Raw genomic sequence first — 18551 nt, forward strand, 5'->3', positions numbered from 1 at the left:
CAGCGGAATTTTACAAGGCCGTCAAAGAAGAGCTCAGACCAATACTCCTCCAACTCTTCAATGAAATTGAAAGAGAAAGTTCATTACCGAACACATTCTATGAAGCAATCAAAACCCTCATCCCAAAACCAGGCAGGAACTCATCAAAGAAACAGAACTATAGACCCATTTCTTTGATGAACGTTGATGCAAAACTTCTCAACAAAATTCTGGCCAATCGACTTCAAAAATTCATCCAAAATATCATACACCACGATCAGACAGGAATCATTTCAGGGATGCAAATCTGGTTCAATATACGCAAATCAATTAATATTATTCATCACATCAAGAGCAGCAAGAATAAGAACCACATGGTTATCTCAATAGATGCAGAAAAAGCATTCGACAAGATCCAACACCCTTTATGAGGAAAGTTTGGGAAAAATTAGGAATCCATGCACCATTCCTCAATACAATAAAGGCTGTATATGACAAATCTACAGCCAGCTTTATATTTAATGGTGAAAAACTAATGCCATTTCCTCTTAACTCAGGAACAAGACAAGGATGTACACTCTCTCCACTTCTGTTCAATCTAGTATTAGAATGCCTAGCTACAGCAATAAGACAAGATGCAGACATAAAGAGGATCCAAATAGGGAAAGAAAAAATAAAAACTCTCCCTCTTTGCAGATGACATGGTCTTGTATTTAAAGAATCCCATAGACTCCACTCCCAAATTACTCAAGCTGATTCAAAACTTTGGCAAAGTAGCAGGTTATAAAATTAACCCCCCAAAATCAATGGCTTTTCTGTATGCCAACAATGAGAAAAGTGGGGCTGAAATTAGGAAAGCAACTCCATTTGTAATAGCCCCACAAAAAATAAAATACCTAGGAATAAACTTAACCAAAGAAGTGAAGGACCTCTATGATGAAAACTTTAAAATCTTGAAAAAGGAAATCAACACAGAACGTAAAAAATGGCAAAAGCTCCCATGCTCTTGGATTGGAAAGATTAACATCCTGAAAATGGCAATACTTCCCAAGGCTATCTACAAATTCAATGCAATACCTATCAAAATTCCAACCTCATTCTTCATGAAAATAGAAGAGGCAATCCACAAATTCATATGGAACCACAAAAGACGGCCAATAGCAAAAACGCTCCTCAACGGAAAGAACACTGCTGGAGGAATATCAATACCAAATTTCAAACTCTACTATAGAGCCAAAGTAATCAAAACAACTTGGTATTGGTATAAGAACAGACCTCAGGACCAATGGAATAGAATTGAAAACCCAGAAACGAACCCACAGACCTATAGCCATGTAATCTTCGATAAGGGAGCTAAAACAATAGAATGGAAGAAAGACAGCCTCTTCAGTAAATGGTGCAGGCAAAATTGGTTAACTACATGTAGAAAACTAAAGCTAGAGCCTTATATATCACCCTGCACCAGAATTAACTCCAAATGGATCAAAGACCTCGAAGTCAAAGCAGAAACTCTGAAAACATTACAGGATGGAATAGGAGAAACCCTGGGTCTCCTTGGCTCAAGCCGTAATTTTCTGAATAGAGACCCGGAAACACAACAAATCAAAGAAAATTTGGACAAATAGGATTGCATAAAGTTGCAGAGCTTCTGCAAGGCAAAGGACATAGCTAGCAAGATCAATAGAAAGCCCACGGATTGGGAGAAGATCTTTACTAGCCATACAACGGACAAGGGTCTCATATCCAAAATATACTTGGAACTCAAAAAATTAAATCCCCCAACAACAAATCCTCAAAGAAACAACTGCCCAATAAATAATTAGGCTAAAGACTTAAAGAGAAACTTCTCTGAAGAAGAAAGAAGGATGGCCAATAGACACATGAAGAAATGCTCAACATCCCTAGCCATAAAAGAAATGCAAATCAAAGCAACATTGAGATACCACCTCACTCCAGTTAGAATGGCAAAAATCAAGAACTCTAACAACAACAGATGCTGGAGTGGATGTGGACAGAAGGGAACCTTACTTCATTGTTGGTGGGAATGTAAACTTGTTTAACCACTTTGGAAAGCAGTATGGAGGTTCCTCAAAAGTCTTCACATAGAACTTCCCTATGACCCAGCAATCCCACTTTTGGGCATTTACCCAAATGTTTACAAACAAGACCACACTAAAGCTACCAGCACAACTATGTTAATTGCAGCATTATTTACCATAGCTAAGATATGGAATCAACCCATATGCCCCTCAGTAGATGAATGGATCAAGAAAATGTGGTATATATACAGAATGGAATTCTATGCCTCCATCAGAAAGAATGACATTGCCCCATTTGTTAGGAAATGGAAAAACTTGGAAAAAATTATATTAAGTGAAATAAGGCAGGTACAAAGAAACACAGGTCCCATGGTTTCCCTTATTTGCAATATCTAGTATATGTATGAGTCAAGCGGAAAAAGTCAGATAATGTGATGTTAGGAAAATGAACCCTTAGATAGGTATTTTAATGTTTTTTTTTTCTTTCATGCATGTGCTTCTAACGCATTTATAAGATTATTTCTTTGTTGCTTTGTAAGTCCCTCCACCACAGTATAACCCCCGCTTTCAATATATTTGATGTCAGTATAACTTGTGGAGGAGATGGGGAAAAACAAGTCGTTTAAGGATTCAAGTGGACCTGTTGCAACAATGAGAAGTACAAATTGTCATGTCAAAAATGAGCTTTACAATGTCGGTGGGAGGGGGAAGGATTGGGTGGGGGGGAGGGGGAAGGCTGGGAAGGGAGTTGAAGGGTAAAAAAAGGAGGAGGCTGCAATGCTTGGTAAGAAATGTATGCATTATTCTGCCCATGTAATTGTAAGCCCTCTGTAGTATGTTCACAAATAAAATAAAATTAAATTAAATTAAAAAAAATTTTTTAAAGAAAGAAAAACGCACACATGCATGTATCCCTAAAATGAAGATTATAAGGAGAAAAAAAGTTACTAGAAAACAATTTTTTTTCAAAAAAGGTAAAAATTAAAAATTAAAAAATTTTAGAAAGGAAAAATATTTTTTGTAAAAGGTATTTAAAAAAAGAAGAAAAAGAAGAAATAATTATTTGATTTTTTTGGGAGGGTTGGGAAAAATCGTGTATCTCCCTTGTGTCTGTAATCAGACTCTGGTGGAATCTCTGCTCTGCTTGTGGTCCTGTGGCTTGGTTGGTTTCTTAAGTCAGTTTGTTTGTATAGGCAGAAAAATGCTCTGCTTTACCCAGATTTTGTGATCCTCCTCCCAAGTTAGTTCAATGGGAGGGGGTTCTGCTTTGAGTATCACAAAAGAGGGAGATGGCTTTTTCCTCAAGTTTGGAGATGCTGTGATGAGGCCTGGTTCTGGGTTGAGTTGAGGCCTTTCAGCAAACAATAGCTTTTCCCGGGGGCTAGTTTGTGAGGAACTCACAGAGCCCAGCCTGGAGCCACTCTCAGGGTTTCTGTTTACTGATGTCAAGACTGCTAAAGGGAGGGGCAGCCTCTGGCTCTGATTAGCCAGTTAAGAAAGCCACTCCTAGGGCTGGCGCCCAAACTGGGTGATTTTTCTCTGGATGGAGCTGAGTCTGGCAGGTCACGCCATTAAGTTCTTATGACCTGCTAAATGACTCTTATTATTCCAAGGCCTGAGTTGGAGCTAGCAGCTCCGCCGAGCTTTGTCGGTATCCAAGATGGAGTTCTCCAGTACTGGGGGGAGAGGGGTGCCCTTCCCTCCTCTGCTCCCTGAGGAGTGAGGATATCAGCCTTCTACTCACGCCGCGTCTTGGTTCCTGGGTCGTTTCTTGTCTGCGAACTGCAGGATGAAGATATCTGCTCCTTGTCAGTTGTTGCTGGTGTTGAGTAGAATCCGCCTGCCCGCTGCGTCTGACTCTTTAGTCCAGCACTCTCTGTGTTTCAGGTATGGCGATATGACTGCCGCCGCTGCCACTACCGCCACAGCAGCAGATCTGTCTGGCAAGAGATCAGATCTGTCTCCTTGCTTGGATTTTCCCTCTCTGGCCCAACTCTCTGTCCTGTGATCGCACACTTGGTGTGATTCTCTGGCTTAGGACTGTTCCCTGGAACTCTAAAACTGCTTGCTATGTGAGAGCTTGTTTAGCCTCCAGCTTCTCCTCTTCCATCTTCCTGGAACTCTCTGGTCTAGGAATTTTGTTTAACAGGATCATATCAGAGAACTTGCCAAAAATGCAAAAAGATAGGTCTATTCAGATACAAGAAGCTTTTAGAATTCCAAATAGACCAGACCAGAACAGGACATCCCATAGTTAAATTATAATCCACACAGCATCAATTTACAACAAGGAAAAAATCCTTAATCTGTCAAGGAGAAAAAGAATAAACACCTATAAATGGAAACCAATTAGAAACACCTCAGATTTCTCAGCAGAGACAATTGAAGCAAGAAGAGCCTGGAATGATGTATGCCATGCCCTAAAGTCAAACAACTATCAAACAAGAATACTGTACCCAGCTAAACTCTCCTTCATAACTGAAGGTCAAAGAAAAACCTTCCATTGCAAAGAAAAGTTGAAACGATATATCTCCACCAAACCAGCCCTTCAAAAGATTCTTAAAGATGTCCTACACATAGAAAACCAACAAGACCACAATAAAGGCCAAGAAACTGCACCCAAAATGAGAATCCCAGACCCATAGACCGAATCCCATAGACAGCCCCCAAGAACGTGGATTAAATGGCAGGAAATCCCAAATACATTTCCCTGCTATCTCTCAACATTAACAGATTTAACCCTCCAATTAAGTGACATAGACTGTCTAGTTGGATTAAAAAACAAAATCCTTTATTTGTTGCCTTGAGGAGTCACAATTTGCCCATAAAAAACAAACACATTTTCAATGTTAAAGGTTGGAGCAAAATCTACCAAGCAAACGGCCCCCAAAGACAGGCAGGAGTTGCAATCCTAATATCAGATAAAATAGACTTCAAATTAAAATCCATGAGAAGAGATAAAGGTCACTACATACTAATTAAGGGATCGCTCATTCAGGGGCATATTACAGTTCTAAATATCTATTCGCCAAACAATGGAGCACGCAAATTTATCCAAAAAACACTACTTTCCCTCAAATCCCACATAGATCCAAAGACATTAATTGTTGGGGATTTTAACACACCACTCTCCCCACTAGATAGATCAACTCGGCAAAAACAAAACAGAGAAACCGCAGATCTAAACAGCTGCATAGATCAACTAGATTTAACAGACATCTACCAAATATTTCACCCAGCAGCATCAGAATACACGATTTTCTCAGCAGAACATGGAACATTTTCCAAAATAGGCCAAATTTTAGGCCACAAAGCAAACCTGTCCAAATTCAGAAACATTGAAGTAATACCTTGCATGCTCTCAGACCACAAGGGAATAAAATTAGAATTCAACCAAAAGCCACCAAAGAAATCCGGTAACACATGCAGACTGAACAACACACTCCTGAATCATGAATGGTCATGGAAGGGATTAGAAAGGAAATTCTAATGTTCATGATATTGAACAAAAATGAGTACACAAATTACCAATTCCTCTGGGACACAGCAAAGGCAGTACTCAAGGGCAAGTTTATAGCTCTGAGCTCCTATATCAACAAATTGGAGAGATCTGAAACCAACAGTTTAATGAGATTTCTGAACCTCCTTGAAAAAGAGCAGGAAGATAAACCCAATCCAGAAGACAGAAAGAAATAATAAAAATTAGATCAGAATTAACCAAATTACAATCCATAAAAACTATAGAATGAATCAACAAAACAAAGAGTTGTTTCTATGAAAAAATTAACAAAATTGACAGATCCTTAGCAAATCTTATCAGAAAAAGAAGAAAACACACCTAAATAATTAAACTAAGAGATTGGAAGGGAAACATCACCACAGAAACAACCAAGATTCAGAACATTATAAGGGAATACTTCTCAAAACTTTATGCTAATAGGTTTGAGAACTTGGCAGAAATAGACATTTTCTAGGCAAATATTGACATGAGGTAAACCTCTGAACAAGCCCATACCAAGCATTGATATAGAAACATCAATAAGAGATCTCCCATCTAAGAAAAGTCCAGGACAGGATGGTTTTACAGCAGAATTCTACAAGGCCTTCAAAGCTGAGCTCTCACCAATACTCTTCGAACTCCTCAATGAAATTGGAAAGGAAAGATCACTACTGAACACATTCTATGAAGCTATCAGAACTCTCAACCCCAAACCAGGCAGCGACTCATCCAAGAAAGAGAACTATAGACCCATTTCTTTGATGAACATTGATGCAAATCTTCTCAACAAAAATTTTGGCCAATCGACTTCAACAATTCATCCAAAAAATCATACACCACGATCAAACAGGATTCATTTCAGGGATGCAAAGCTGGTTCAATATACGCAAATCAATTAATATAATTCATCACATCAACAGGAGCAAGGATAAGAACCACGTGGTTATCTCAATGGATGCAGATAAAGCATTTGACAAGATACAAGACCCCTTTATGATGAAGGTTTTGGAAAAATTAGGAATCCATGGAACATTCCTCAATACAATAAAGGCTGTATATGACAAACCTACAGCCAGCATTATACTCAATGGTGAAAAACTAAAGCCGTTTCTTCTTAACTCAGGACCAAGACAAGGATGTCCACTCTATCCACTTCTCTTCAATCTAGTATTAGAATGCCTAGGTATAGCAATAAGACAAGATGTAAACATAAAGAGGATCCAAATAAGGAAAGAAGAAATAAAACTCTCCCTCTTTGCAGATGACATGATCTTGTATTCAAAGAAACCCACAGACTCCACTCCCAAATTACTCAAGGTGATTCAAACTTTGGCAAAGTAGCAGGGTATAAAATAACCCTCAAAAATCAATGGCTTTTCTGTATGCCAACAATGAGAAAGCTGTGGTTGAAATTAGAAAAGCAAGTCCATTCTTAATAGCCCCACAAAAAATAACATACCTAGGAATTAACTTAACCAGAGAAATGAAGGAACTCTATGATGAAAACTTCAAAAACTTGAATATGGAAATCAAAACAGAACTTAGAGAGTGGCAAAAACTCCCATGATCTTGGTTTGGAAAGATCAACATCATGAAAATGGCACTACTTCCCAAGGCTATCTACAAATTCAATGCGATACCTATCAAAATTCCAACCTCATTCTTCAAGGAAATAGGAGAGGCAATCCAAAAATTTATATGGAACAATAAAAGACTCCGAATAGCAAAAACAACCCTCAACAGAAAGAACACTGCTGGAGGAATATCAATACCAAATTTCAAACTCTATTATCAAGCCATAGTAATCAAAACAGCTTGGTATTGGCACAAGATCAGACCTCAGGTCCAATGGAATAGAATTGGAAACCCAGAAATGAACCTACAGACCTATAGCCATCTAATCTTCGATAAGGGAGCTAAAAAATATAATTGAAGAAAGACAGCCTCTTCAGTAAATGGTGCAGGCAAAATTGGTTAACTACTTCTAGAAAACGAAAGCTAGATCCTTATGTATCACTGTCCAACAGAATCAACTTCAAATGGATGAAAGACCTCGGAGTCAAAGAAGACACTCTGAAAACATTACAGGATGGAATTGGAGAAACCCTAGGTATCCTTGGCACAGTCCGAAATTTTCTTACTAGAGACCCAGAAACACAACAAATCCAAAAAATTTGGACAAATGGGCTTGCATGAAGTTGCAGAGCTTCTGCATGGCAAAGGACATAGCTAGCAAGATCAATAAAAAGCCTTCGGATTGGAAGAAGATCTTCACTAGCCCTACAATGGACAAGGGTCTCAGATCTGAAATATACTTGGAACTCAAAAAATTAAATCCCCCAATAACAAATCCTTAAAGAAACAACTGCCCAATAAATAAGTGAGCTAAAGATTTAAAGAGAAAGTTCTCTGAAGAGGAAAGAAGGGTGGGCAATAGACACATGAAGAAATGCTCAAACTCCCTACCCATAAAAGAAATGCAAATCAAAACAACATTGAGATACCACCTCACCCCAGTTAGAATGGCTATAATCAAGAACTCTAACAACAACAGATGCTGGAGGGGATGTGGACAGAAGGGAACCTTCCTTCATTGTTGGTGGGATTGTAAATTTGTTCAACCACTTTCGAAAGTAGTATGGAGATTCCTCAAAAGACTCCACATAGAGCTCCCCTATGATTCAGCAATCCCACTTTTGGGCATTTACCCGAATGATCACAAACAAGACCACACTAAAGCTACCAGCACGACTGGTATGTTTATTGCAGCATTATTTACTATAGCTAAGATATGGAACCAATCCAGATGCCCCTCAGTAGATGAATGGATCAAGAAAATGTGGTATATATACACAATGGAATTCTATGCCTCCATCAGAAATAAGGACATTGCCCCATTTGTTAGGAAATGGAAAGACTTGGAAAAAAAATGTATTAAGTGAAGTAAGCCCGGCCCAAAATAACCTACGTCACATGGTTTCCCTTATTTGCAATATCTAGTATATGTCTGAGTGAAGCAGAAATCTTCACATAATTTGATATTAGGGAAATGATCTCTAAGATATGTATTCAAATGTTTTTCTTCTCTTTCTTTCATGGGATTGTTTCTAACACATTTATAAGATTATTTCTTTGTTGCTTTGTATGTCCCTTCCCCACAGTATAACCCCTGCTTTCACTGTATTTGATGACGGTGTAATTTGTGGAGGGCAAGTGGGAAAACAAATCGTCTAAATAGGGATACAGGTGGACCCTGCAACAGTGAGATGTACAATTCGTTAAGTCAAAAACGAACTTAACAACTTTGGTGCGGGGGGTGGGGTGGTTGGGAAGAGCTGGGAGTATTGGGTGGGGGGGCAGGGAGAAGGATAGGAAGGGATGGGAAAGGGAAACAAAGGAGGAGGCTACAATGCTTGATAAGAAATGTACTCATTAACTTGACCATGTAATTGTAACCTCTCTGTACAGTATTTTCACAGTGAAAAAAAATAAAATAAAATATTAAAAATTATTTACTTGAAAGTTATATAGCTATAAAGATATAATACTGCTGTTTAAGAATTTAGGCCTAAGAAGTTGTGAATTGAGTAATAAATTTCTGGATTAAGTATGTACATAATGGAGGAAAATGTTGAATAATTGATGATGATTATATAGCTGGGGATGAGCAAAACAGCAATTAAGTCACACAAAAAAGAAAGAGAAAAAAATTGAAAAGTATAAATAAAGGCCCAAAAGGTCAAAAGAGGGAAAAAAGTACACACACATACACCCAAAATTAAAATTAGAGAAGAAAATAAAGATTCATAAAAAGCAATTATAAAAATTAAAAAAAAAATTAAAAAGGTACAAAAAGAGTTCTTTGATTTTTTTTGGCGAGGGGAGGCGGGGAGAATGGGAAGATCCTGTATCTCCCCTGTGTCCATATCATCTTTTGGTGTAGTCTCTGGCCTGCTTGTGGTGTTTGGTTTTCCTATGGCTTGATTGGGTTCTTAAGTCAGTTTGTTTGAGCAGTCAGAAAAATGCTCTGCTTTAACCAAGAATTTGTGATCCTCATTCCAGGCTAGTTCAGTGGGAGGGAGATCTGCTTTGAGTATCACAAAAGAGGGAGATTGCTGTTTCCTCTAATTTGGAGACCCTGTGATGAGGCTAGGTTTTGGGTAGAATTGTGGCCTTTCAACAGACAGTTGCTTTTCCCTGAGGGGCTTGCTCCAGAGATACTCACAGAGCCCAGCCTGGATCCATTCTTAGGGTTTTATTTACTGAATTTCAATTTATTGTCTAGGCTGCTGGAGGGCAGGGGAGCCTCTGGCTCTGTTTACCTAGTGAAGAATGTGACTCCTCCTGGGGCGGAGCTTCTTCTGCCTGGGCTGTATGACTTTCCCCTCCATGGAGCTGGCCTGGCAGGTCAGGTCAGGTGCTTTTGACCTGCTAAATTACGCTTTTGTTTTCTTCCAAGGCCTGAGTTGGAGCTAGTTGTACAGCTGGGCCTTTGCTAGTATGGAAGATGGAGACCTCCGGTGGTGAGGGAGGGGTGGCCTATACCTCCTCTGCTCCTTGAGAAGGAATGAGGATGTTAGGTTTTTACTCACGCCAGAGTCTTGTTTTCTGGGCTGTCTCTGGTCTGCAATCTGCAGGATGAAGATATCTGCTCCTTGCCATTTCTTGCTGGTGCTGTGTATAATCTGCTCTCCCTCAGTGTCTGGCACATTTGTCCTGGACTCTCTTAGTTTTAGGTATGGCAGCTACGGCTACTACCATTGATGCCGCATTTGCTGCAGCTGAGGCTACTGGCAAGTGCTCAGTTCTGTCTCCTTGCCTGGATTTTCCCTCTCTGGCCAAACTTTCTGTAATGTGATGGAACACTTGGGGATGATTCTCTAGCCTTCACTGGAACATTAAAGCTGTTTCTCTGCGCGAGTTTATTTAGCTTCCAACTTCTCCTCAGCGATTTTCCTCTGAACCTCTATCATGAGATTCTTATCTCCAATTAACAACCAGAAAACCAGAATTGGGCTTTGGCTCAAGTGGTAGAGTGCTTCACTTGAGCTGAATAGCTCAGGGACAGCACCCAGAGTTCAAGTCCCATGACTGACAAAAAGTAATAAGGAAAAAACAAATGAGTACCCAGAGCCAGGGGCTCGTATCTGTAAGTCTAGCTCGTCAGAAGGCTGAGATCTAAGGATCAAGGTTAAACATCAGCTTGGTCAGGAAACTCTATGAGATTCTTATTTCCAATTAACTACTGAAAACTGTAAGTGACAATATAATTCAAAGTGGTAGAACACTAGCCTTGAGCACAAAAGGTCAGGAACAGGATCCAGGATGAGAAGACACCTTAATGAATTGACTACGCAAGTACAATATACAGAATAAGTCCTCCCTTCCTTCTTTTCTTCCTTCCATTTGTTCACAACCTTCCCCCGTTTCTATCTTAGAACTTAAACTCAGGGCCTCATGCATTTTAGGTAGGCGCTCTACCAGTTGAGCCATACACCTGCTCTTTTTGCTTTAGTCATTTTTTCTGTTGGTCATGTGGCTTGAACTTTGTGACTGGGCGCTGTCCCTGAGCTCTACAGCTCAAGGAGAGTGCTCTACTCTTTGATCCACAGCACCACTTCTGGTTTTCTAATGGTTTATTTGAGATAAGAGTCTCACGTACTTTTCTGCCTGGGCTGGCTTTGAACTGTGATCTTCAGATCTCAGCCTCCTGAGTAGCTAAGACTACTGGCATGAGCCACCTGTGCCCAGTCTCCTTTGAACTCAGGATCTGGGTGCAGTCCCTGATCCACTTTCTAGCACTCTACCACTTGAGCCACAGCCCCACTTCTGTGTTTTTTGTTGTTGTTGGTCATGGGGCCTAAACACTGGGCCTCGGCACTGTCTCTTTGCTCTTCAGCTTATGGCAAGAGCTCTACCATTTGAGCCATAGCCCCACTTCCAGCTTTTTCTGCTTATGTGGTGCTAAGGAATCAAACCCAGAGCCTCATGCTTGCAAGGCAAGAACTCTACCATTGAGCCACCTTCCTAGCCCCCCACCTCCAGTTTGTGAGTGATTAACTGGACCTAAGAATCTCATAGGCCCTTTTCTGTCCGGGCTGGGTTTGAAACACAATCCTTCCATCTCAGCCTCCTGAGTAAGATTATAGGCATGAGCCACCTGTCCCTGACTCCATCCACATTTCTATACAAGTGAATAAACCTCAGTGATATAGTGTCTTCCTCTTTAACCCAAAGCAGGTAAATAACCAAAATTGAATTTGAAATTCAGTTGAATCTGAGTCTATATACTTAAGAAATGAGTTGTAAGTTATTTGATCTTTGCACAAGTTTGTTAGTAGATACAGCACACATGTCATGATTTTTCTGTTACAAATGGACCATGAGAGTTAGCTGTGCATGGTATGGTAAGCATGTAATTCCATCACTTGGGAGGTTAAAGCAGAAGCATGGTGAGTTCAAGGCCGTCCTGGCTATGTAGTGAGATGCCATCTCAGAAGGGCAGAAAGTAAATGGCTCCTGACTATATAACACTTGGCAATTACTTTACCATATTCTGTGTCTCCAAAGAGAAGCATAAGACTCTTCAAGGCCAAACAGAAAGTATGACCCAAAAGACTTATCCAAAGTAACTGGATACCTTCTGTGTCAACTCATTCTTCGGCCAATTTAGTGTCACGCAAAGGCACTCATAAACAGTTGGGTCCATATCCCCTCACCTTCTCTTCAGAAAGGGCCATTTCAAAATCATCATTCCTAGAAATTAAAAGACATCAGTGACATTAGGATTTCCTTTCCAGCATATTTACAAGTCAGTGAGCACTTAAACATTGGCAACTATAATATTAAGTGACTAGCAAGTGGCACACAGTACCTGAAGACACTAATAGTTCATAGCATATGTTCTGTGAATTAGAACTTATTAAGTTTGCTACCGTAGCAGCAACAGGTGCTATACCAGTTGGGGGAGGGCAGCAGTATCCTTGGCTCCAGCCCCTTGACCACCAGAGTGCATCATGGAACCCAGTAGCCCTTCATAAAGGATGGGAGAGAAGGGGGCCCCATTGAATGCTAGGCTCCTCTGATGTGGCATGAGAACATCACCTCACTTCTGCTTCCTGGCTGGATAAGTCGGAGCTGCGTGCCTATGTCACTGTTTCCAGGCTGGTGGATAGGGCCTGTGTTCCTGTACCGACTCACTCCTGCTTCCATTCTGGGTGAGTGAGGGTTGCATGCCCAGGTCACCTCACTCCTGCTTCCAATCTAGGTGAGTGGGGGATGTGTGCCTGTGTCAGCTCACTCCTGTTTCCAGTGTGGGTGAGTTAGGGCCGATTGCCTGTGTCACCTCACTCTTGCTTCTGGTCTACATGAGTAGAGGAGTAGGGGCCATGGTGCCTGTGTCACCTCACCGCTGAATCTGGTCTGGGTGGGAAGGGGCCATGTGCCTGCACCACCTCATTACTGCTTCCTGGCTAGATAAGTCGGGCCGGTGCCCTTGTCACCTCAGTCCCACTTCTGGTCTGTGTGAGTGGGGGCCAGGTGCCTACATTTCCTCACTCCTGCTTCAGGTCTGGGTGAGTAGGGGAGTAGGGGCCATGTGTCGCACCACCTCACTCCTGCTTCTGGTCTGGGTCGGTCCAACAGGCTCTGAGCTAATTACTTTCTCCAGATGCTGTTTACCATCATGGACTGCAGCCCATGCCAGAGGATAGACTTTTCTAGTTCTCTTAGGAAAGCATGACATTAAGGGATTAGGATGGCACCTTGCTAGGTTTGAGAATTATGTTATAAAATTGTGTGTTTGTGTGCATGTGCACTGGGCTTGGGCATTGAACTCAGGGCCTGAGGTGTATCCCTGAGTTATTTGATCAAGTTAGAGCTCTACTGCTTGAGCCAAAGCTCAACATATGGCATATTTTGTGGGTAATTGGGGATAAAAGTCTTGCACATGTAATTGTAACCCCTTCGTTCAGTATTTTCACAATAATAAAAAAAAGTCTTCCAGATTCTCCTGTCTGGGCTGGCTCTGAACACTATTCTCGGATCTCAGACTTTTCAGTCGATAGGATGTATAGGTGTGAGCTAATGGTGCCTATTTTCTTGATTGCCATCCAAAAAGAACTGTGCTTGGCAAGTATTCTGGAGTAAAAAGAATTGAACTCTTCCATTGAGCAGTGGTGAAAATACTCAGATTCTACCCCAGCATTGGTGGATCAGGCATTTAATTATACCAATTTAGAAAGGTGAAATCAGAGAATTGCAAATAGAAATCAGTGTGTGGAGGACAGAGTCCTTGAGATTCTTGATCTTTAACAAACTACCACAAACCCAGAAGTGGCACAATAGCTAAGTGGTAGAGCAGCAACCTTGAGAGAAAATGCTCAGGGACAGCACTCAAGCCATGAGTTCAAGTCCGATGACCACAAAAACAAAACAAAACAAGAAAAAAAAACCCTGTGTTCTTGAGTAGAAGTTTATCATTATAAATATCGCTTTCCTTTATATCTAGCTCTGTCATAGGTACATGAATCTTAGGGAATTAATAAACTTGGCTAAAAATACAGGAAGCATTGGTTTTGTGTGTGTGTGTGTGTGTGTGTGTGTGTGTGTGTGTGTGTGGGTGTGTACGTGTGTTTGCCAATTCTGAGGCTTGAAACTGGGGCCTTAATCTCGATTGGATTTTTCCCATCCAGGCTGGTACTCTGCCACTTGGTCCACAGCCCTACTCCAGATTTTTTAATTGTTAATTGGAGATAACAGTTTTACACACTTTTCTGCATATGGAGGCCAATTCTCGAATGTGATTATTTTGAATCCTGCTATAAAACATGTGTATTCAGATAGCTCTACTATAAGGCTGACTTATATTTCTTTAGGTGTATATGTAGGATTTCTTGGGTGGAACTGCCACAGTGGTTTCTGTTGGGACAGCACTGATTCACTTGCAAACATTGTGTAGGGTATCTTTTCCTAGCTCCTTGCACTATTTGTTTTCTTTTTTAATAGTCATTCTGATTATGCAGACATGGAACTTCAAGATAGATTTGATTTACATTTCCTTGATTATTAATATGTATTTCAATCAATACCAAATTTCAAACTATACTATAAAACCATAGTAATAAAAACAGCTTAATACTGGCACAAGAACAGACCTCAGGACTAATGGAATACAATTGAAAATCCAGAAATGAACCTGTAGACCTTTAGCCATCTAATCTTCAATAAGGGAGCTAAAAAAATAGAATGGAAGAAAGACAGCCTCTTCAGTAAATGGTGCTGGCAAAATTGGTTAACTACTTCTAGAAAACGAAAGCTAGATCCATATATATTACCGTGCACCAGAATCAACTCCAAATGGATCAAAGACCTCGGAGTCAAAGAAGACACTCTGAAAACATTACAGGATGGAATAGAAGAAACCCTAGGTCTCTTTGGCACAGGCCGAAATTTTCTTACTAGAGACCCAGAAACACAACAAATCAAAAAAAGGTTGGACAAATGGGATTGCATGAAGCTGCAGAACTTCTGCATGGCAAAGGACATAGCTAGCAAGATCAATAGAAAGCCTTCGGATTGGAAGATCTTCACTAGCCATACAACGGACAAGGGTCTCATATCGAAAATATACCTGGAACTCAAAAAATTAAATCCCCCAACAACAAATCTTCAAAGAAACAACTGCCCAATAAATACATGGGCTAAAGACTTAAAGAGAAACTTCTCTGAAGAGGAAAGAAGGATGGCCAATAGACACATGAAGAAATGCTCAAACTCCCTACCCATAAAAGAAATGCAAATTAAAACAACATAAAGATACCCCCTCACCCCAGTAAGAATGGCTAAAATCAGGAACTCTAATTACAACAGATGCTGGAGGGGATGTGGACAGAAGGGAACCTTACTTCATTGTTGGTGGGAGTGTAAACTTGTTCAACTACTTTGGAAAGTAGTATGGAGATTCCTCAAATGACTTTTGGGCATTTACCCAAATGTTTACAAACAAGACCACACTAAAGCTACCAGCAAGACTATGCTTATTGCAGCATTATTTACTATAGCTAAGATATGGAACCAATCCTGATGCCCCTCAGTAGATGAGTGGATCAAGAAAATGTGGTATATATACACAATGGAATTCTATGCATCCACCAGAAAGAATGACATTGCCCATTTGTTAGGAAATGGAAAGACTTGGAAAAAATTATATTAAGTGAAGTAAGCCAAGCCCAAAGAAACATAAGTCCCATGGTTTCCCTTATTTGCAATATCTAGTGTATGTCTGAATCAAGCAGAAAAGGTCTGATAAGGTGATGTTATGGAAATGAACCCTAAGATATGTATTCACATGTTTTCTTTCTTTCATGTGATAGTTTCTAACGTATTTATAAGATTATTCATTTTTTGCTTTATATGTCCCTCCCCCACAGTATAACCCCTGCTTTCAGTATATTTGATGTCCGTATAATTTGTGGGGGGGGATGGGGAAAAACAAGTCGTTTAAATAAGGATACAGGTGGACCCATTGCAACAATGAGAAGTACAATTCGAAACGATCTTTACAACATTGGTGGGGGGAACCGGGGAGGATGGGAGGGTGGATGGGAAGGGATTGGAAGGGGAAACAAAGGAGGAGGCTACAATGCTTAATAAGAAATGTACTCATTATCTTGCCCATGTAATTGTAACCCCTCTGTACAGTATTTTCACAACAAAAATAAATAAAAATTTAAAAAAATGTTATAATAAAAAAGTAAAATGTATTCACAGACACCTGTATCTGTTTTTGGGAACAATCTAGTGAATTCACTTGCCTATTTATTGATAAGATTATTCTTCTTAGGGTATTTCATTTTTTTTTAGTCTGTACATTCCAGATATTAGGATTTCTTCTGTTAGTCAAAAGGCAGGAGTTCAGACATATTTTATTTAATCTTAACAAAAGATACTTGTGAGCTTCAAATTATTTAATAAATGATTGATTAAAAAATGATCAGAAGGGTCTATACCCACATGGTATGGTCCCTTTCTGCCTACCAGACAACGGGGTCCTGGGTCTTCCTGTGTGAATGGCAACAAATGGTGCCAGAACAGGGACCTGGAAATAGAGAAAGTTCTGCTAGAAGGACTCGGTGCCCCACAGAAGGAGATCTGCGAGGGAGTTCCGGGAAGATGGCGGAGAAGAAGCTGGAATCTGAACAAGCTCTTGCATAGAAAACAGTTTCAGAGTTCCAGTGAACAGTCCCAAGCCAGAGAATAATACCAAGTGTGCCATCACAGGACAGAGAGTTAGTCAAGAGAGGGGAAGCCAATCAGACACATCTGAGCGCCTGCCAGCAGCTGCTGCTGCAGTGGCAGGGTCGCGGCAGCGACCATCGCCGCGGGGGCACACCTGAGACACAGTCCGGGACGAAGGAGCCAGACACAGCGGACGAGCGGATTCTACTCAACACCAGCAAGAACCGACAAGGAGCGGACAACTTCATCCTGCACTTGGCAGACCAGAGACGACCCGGGATCCAAGACTCAGCATGAGTAGAAGCTCGACTTCCTCACTCCTTCTCAGGGAGCAGAGGAGGGAAGGCCACACCTCCCCCCCCCAGCACCAGTGATCTCCATCTTGGATACCGACAAAGTTCGGAGGAGCGGCTAGCTCCAGCTCAGGCCTTGGAATAAAACTAGTCATTTAGCAGGTCACAAGAACTTAACGGTGAAGTGACCTCACAGACTCAGTTCCATCCAGGGAAAAGTCACCCAGCCCAGGCGCCAGCCATTGGAGTGGCTCTCCTCACCAGGTAACCAGAGCCAGAGGCTGCCCCTCCCTCTAGCAGCCACCACAATCAATTGAAAAACAGAAACCCTGAGAATGGCTCCAGGCTGGGTGCTGTGAGTTTTTTTCACAAAATAGCCCCAGGGAAAAGCTACTGTTGGTTGAAAGGCCTCAACTCTACCCAGAACCTAGCCTCATCACTGCATCCCCCTCTTTTGTGATTCTCAAAGCTAGAACACTATCTTAAGGCAACCATCAACCAAAGTTTGCATTTGTACAGTCAATAGTCTACAGATACAATCTAGTTCAACAGATACATCTATTCGACATCAAACAACTATATGTTAAAGGGCTTCGAACCGCAGAGAAGAATTTGGAAAACCAGAAATTATTAGGGTTAGGGAGAGATGTGGGTAAAAAATAGGAATAGATTGGTGTGGGGAGGCACAGGGAGAGTTAACTATGTCCTAATCACAATGCAGGAAATAGGTTGGGTAGGATGCAAGTAGAGAGAGAGAGAGAAAGAAGAAAGGGAAAGGCGAATGAAAAGAGACCAGAAAAAAAATAGAAACGTAAAAATTAATATTATTTTAGAGATTAAAAGACCATCTATTTATAGAGGAATATGAATATGTTGAGAGAAAGGGAGGGGCATAGAGGAGATGTGAAAAACTTTAAAAAAATGCTTAAAATATTATATAGGTATAAAGAGGTAGTACTGCTAACTAACCTGGGAGGGGGATCTCAAAATCTTGGGTAAAGCAGAGCATTTTTCTGCCTGTTCCAACAAACTGACTTAAGAAACCAATCAAGCCACATGACCTCAAGCTGACCAGAGACTCCAACCAAACTCTGGTTACAGACAAAAGGGAGATACAGGACTCTTCCCACCCCTCCCCCCCCCCAAAAAAAAATCAAAGAACTTTTTTTTTTTCTTCTTCTTCTTTTCTTTTTTTCTTTTTTTTGTTTTGTTTTTTTTTCGTTTTTTGTTACCTTATATATATAAAAAATTTTTTTGCTTTTCTAAAACTTTTATTAATCTTTAATTTTTGCCTCTTCTGAAAAAATAATTGTTTTCCATTAACTTTTTTTTTCTCCTCTTATAATTTTTATTTTAGGAATACGTGAATGTGTGTTTTCCTTTCTTTTCTTGTCTTCTTTCTCTTTTTCTTTCATTCTTAATTATCTTTTTGTTTTTTGTCTAGATCTACTGAACTTCTGATCTTTTCTTCTCACTTTCCTATCCTTTCCATCTTTTCCTCTT

This window comes from Dipodomys spectabilis, unplaced genomic scaffold, assembly GCF_019054845.1.
Source record: "Dipodomys spectabilis isolate Male_0828 unplaced genomic scaffold, ASM1905484v1 ptg000144l, whole genome shotgun sequence".
Lineage (NCBI taxonomy): Eukaryota > Metazoa > Chordata > Mammalia > Rodentia > Heteromyidae > Dipodomys > Dipodomys spectabilis.